General features: G+C 43.1%; 1 long non-coding RNA gene across 1 annotated transcript; it reads right to left on the bottom strand.

Moving 5' to 3' along the window:
* Positions 1-1,207: 1,207 nt before the first annotated feature.
* On the bottom strand, positions 1,208-2,533 carry LOC134444753 (uncharacterized). Its single transcript, XR_010034087.1, has 3 exons — positions 1,927-2,533; positions 1,427-1,560; positions 1,208-1,302 (listed from the first exon to the last, which is right to left on the bottom strand). It is a non-coding gene; the product is annotated as an uncharacterized LOC134444753 (long non-coding RNA).
* Between the last annotated feature and the right edge of the window lie 1,706 nt (positions 2,534-4,239).

Here is a 4,239-nt window from a genome sequence, read left to right as displayed (position 1 = left end):
TTGACGCCCTGCTAACTGTAAGGATGTACATTCATCCCACAATAACATTATGTCCTGGCACTGCTGTATTCCTCCAGATGTGTAAGTATTGTAATGGATGTTATCACAACAGATGTACTCTATATCGCAACACGAGTAGGCTACACGAGTACACCTGTTGTGATAACCATTTACAATATTTCTACTCCTATGAGTAGTAGTGTGATATTACATGGTTGTAGGTACACAACACCAGTGGTAGTTCAAGTACATCCATAAAAGCCCATCTACTTCATACATCTGTGTAACCCCTGGCACAACACCAGTTTGTAAGAAATTGTCTGAAAACGTTGTATGCATACAATTGGCACATCTTTATTTATATACACAATAATGATTGCTTATGTCCATATTGGTCTTATTGTCAATAGAGTTATTTAGTCCCCATCATCAAATAGAAAATGCACTACATAAAATGTATTTATTGCTTTGCAGGCCTTGATTCAATCATTGAATTTGAAGCAATCCCATCGGTTACTGCAGCGTGCCCTGACCCGTGACCCCAGTTTGATGTTCGACCTGGCACATGACATCTGGTCCTCAGTCACAGCCCAGTAGCACAACCAACCTGGCGCCTCTGCGCAATCTGTAAGGAGATGCCCATGAACATTGAAAGGAAATGCTGTGGTGTTCTCAGTTTTGATGGAAGACTTTGGGCTGATGTAGGACCAGGTGAGACAAACGGTCTCTTCAGGCATGCAGCCTACAGACAGTATGGGGCACTTGAACAGGGCTGACGTTGTAATACACAGTACAATACCCAGGATAAGCCAGGGTTACCCTGCTCCACTAGAGCAATATAAAAGGTTTATACAGAGTACGGTATAAAACACACAAATCGGCAGTGTGCAGAGTTTTATTATTTTTCATTATCTGTAGGAGCATTCATCTGTACATTTATACATCTCACCTTTTTGGTTTGGAACCACGTTTGTCTTGTTACCATTGTTTTTTTTTCATACATAGAAAATAAATGCAACCTGTCAAATAATCTTCTGATTGTGGTTTTGTGGAATATATAAATTATGTAACCATGCATTTTCAGTCAGAGAATGAATTAAAAAAAAGCCACACAGTCAAATTGTGTCCACCAATATTTACTGTCATTGAAATTTATGGACAATTTAAACAATGTATTACACATGACACTAGATACATTACTTTATACTATATTTACAGTTGTCATTACCACACAAAAACTCTGGGAAGGTGGGTAAGTGCAGCAACTGTGAAGGGCCTAGTCTGAGGTTGGAGGCGTCTGTGCTGTAAAAAGATAAACAGAATTAGAAATCACATATCTGACAGTAGCTCCAGTGACATTTTAAATGCAAGTAACCTGGGTTGTTGGGGCAGGGACACCAAAAATAACTCCTTTATCTGGGCTCACCTGGTTGTGAGTGTCTGCGGTCAGCCATCCCTCTTAGGGTAGAAAGTCTTCTGTGCAGGACGGTGCCCTGAAGGTTGACGTTCACAGTATGCAGCCTTCATGTCCTGGAACTTTTATTGTGCAATTTTCCATATCTGAAACAAGCAATATGTTAGACTATATTAGGGCTTCATTACATCAAATTACACAGCAGGGTTTTACAGGGTGTTGGCTACAGTCCCAGGACCAAAGTGGACTTGTGTGCCTTGCTCAAGTGCACTTCAGCTGTGGATGGAGGTGTAGGTAGGGAGAGGTAAGGATGGGATTTCAACTTGCTTCTCTCTGATCTTAGGACCACCTCTCACCATCAGGTGATGGCTGGCTGCTACCTCAAATTTCATTCATGGCCCTAGTTATGTTCTGTAATCAGCATTGTAATTACCTTACACAAATACATGTAAATGCATTCAGCACCATGGGGGGCTGTGAAGACCTTTGAGAATATTTGCAGAACTACATACTGAATTGAGCCATCCGCCTTTCTCTTGGTTGGTGTGTTGAGATGGTGACTGCAGTCCAGGCTTCTTGGATCGGAGGAGAAAAGCTGTAGCTTTTACTGGCATAAGTATGTGGTTGTGGAAGGACCCTGTCTGCTGTTGACCTGAGGGAAAAAAGAGCACAAATTGCATATTAGCACAGAGCCCATGCTTAGACCATAGACAGATAAATCATCTGGCACAATCTGCATGCAACCAACAGAACCTAGAAAGAGAAATATTAGCAGCAATACACAAAGGGGACAAGTATACAAAAAACATGCAAAGTGTTCTGATAAGGTGCATGGAGGTAGTCTGTGTTGATTCCAGCAACCTCAAAGACTGAAAAGTGTCCCAGTGTGTTGAATTGAAAACTTGGCGCGTGCGCGCGCACACATAGGAATATGATAATTTAGTCTAGTGTATCAATTACAACTACAGGATCTGTTCGCTTTTGTCAGATTGTTTTTCAAAGGCAGATCATTCCAAAAAGGATAGTAGTATCTGCAACTGGACGAAATTACACCCACAAACATGAATAAAATAAACTACCAGTGTGCGGTGATTCATTCTTCATTTACTTGGCAGCCTTGATATGTTGTGATACAGGAGCAGAACAGCTATGGAAAACACCACAACCTTGGAATGGACAAAGCAGAACATTTCAATATAACCAGGGTAAAACAAATAATGTACCGGCATCTCCATGTGATCATTCAGTGTAGCCATCACAATAAAGATCTGCCGTGTAGCCGTCATGGTCATTAGGTGGTATTTATCAAATGCAAAACTACTGTCTTCTCAAAAACGACATCAGCGAGTTAACATTACACTCACAATCATGTAAACATTTGAAAACCCAAGGCAATCTATTTTGCAACGCTGGAGCGGCGAACAGGTTGTGCTTGTGCTTGCTACTATTACCAGCGTCAAACAACAGAGACGTACCAAAGCAAACCATGCAGACGATATATTTTTGTAAACCACTAGAAAGACATGGGCTTTGCTGGTCAAAGTAATGTGTGCGTATGCCGTGTCCAGACCAAGAACGAACTACGCTGCCTGGTAGCGTGGGTAGCAGAAGAAGTTTCGCCTTGAATACGCTGTATTCGCCCGAGACGCAGCATTGACATGTTTGATGCAGCTAATCACATAACGGCTCTGGCTTGACAGCCTGGGACATTCGGAGATATGAACGTTCCGATTGGTTGCCGCCGAACAGCGTCAGAGCGAATTCGCCTGCGATTAGATTTAGTTTAATCTTCAAAATTCGCTCTGGTAGCGCAAGAAGCTTCGCTCCTGGCGAATTCGCTTTGGTAGCGCAGGTCGCGTGCCCTCCATAGAGAAATAATGACTTCCGTCGCTTCGTTCGCTCCGTTCGCTCTTGGTCTGTACACGGCATATGTTACTTACTACGGGGTGAATCCGTAGTCAGTTACTGAACGCGGATGGAGAAGGGGTGCTTCTGTCCTCCCAGGCTCTGGCTCGTTCGCACAACTAGTAGCAAAACACACAAGAGTAACCGTCTGAGTTACACAGAGCAATTCTGAAAATGTGTTCATGTGCACAGAATAAATGCCACAGGGGGGAAAAACACACAAAAATAAAGCGATTGAGGTAGCAGCTATGTTAAGCAAGGTAGCAGCTAGATATGTTGGAGCTTGAGCTAATCCTCTGACCCCTCTCAATGGATACTTGCTTAAAAAAAGACACCACTGTGTCCTAAACCAATTCACAAAATATTATACAGACAAATATATTACCTCACCTCTCGATTAGAAATATGGTCACCAAAGCGTATTTGAAGCCGCTGCCGACATCTGTGTCCAAGAGTGTCAGGCCCCATTTCAGCCCGTGTTGGAGTCTGGTCTTGCGAGTCCGATGACTATAATCCAAGGGAGTATGTTATCCTGACATGGTTAGTCCAGTGTTCCAAAAGCCAAAGTTATTCCTGTAGCTCTGCAAAAGCCACCAGAGTTTCCAAGTAGCTCAGCCTGCTGCTAACTCTCGTTACCTTGCTACTAGCCGAGTGATGATGAGCCTTGTCGCGTGTGCATGAATGATGGGGGCGGGGTCGGTCAAGTTCACGAGTCGGTGAACGCGCAGGGAGGAGGGGTGAGTGCTGGCGGTTGATGGACGTGTCAGAAACCAATAGAAGTGATGATGAGTATTACTTCTATTGGTTGCCGTTTTCTTCTGACTACACCCTCTACACTGGACCAAAAGATTTCATTTTTTTTCCAAACACTCTATTTCAATGGGTGCTATGGCGTCATGAGGAGTTTTTCAGATGATATG

Source organism: Engraulis encrasicolus, unplaced genomic scaffold, assembly GCF_034702125.1.
Source record: "Engraulis encrasicolus isolate BLACKSEA-1 unplaced genomic scaffold, IST_EnEncr_1.0 scaffold_70_np1212, whole genome shotgun sequence".
Classification (NCBI taxonomy): Eukaryota; Metazoa; Chordata; class Actinopteri; order Clupeiformes; family Engraulidae; genus Engraulis; species Engraulis encrasicolus.
Note: the sequence above shows the minus strand (reverse complement) of the source record. Positions and strands in the feature narration are given on the sequence as shown.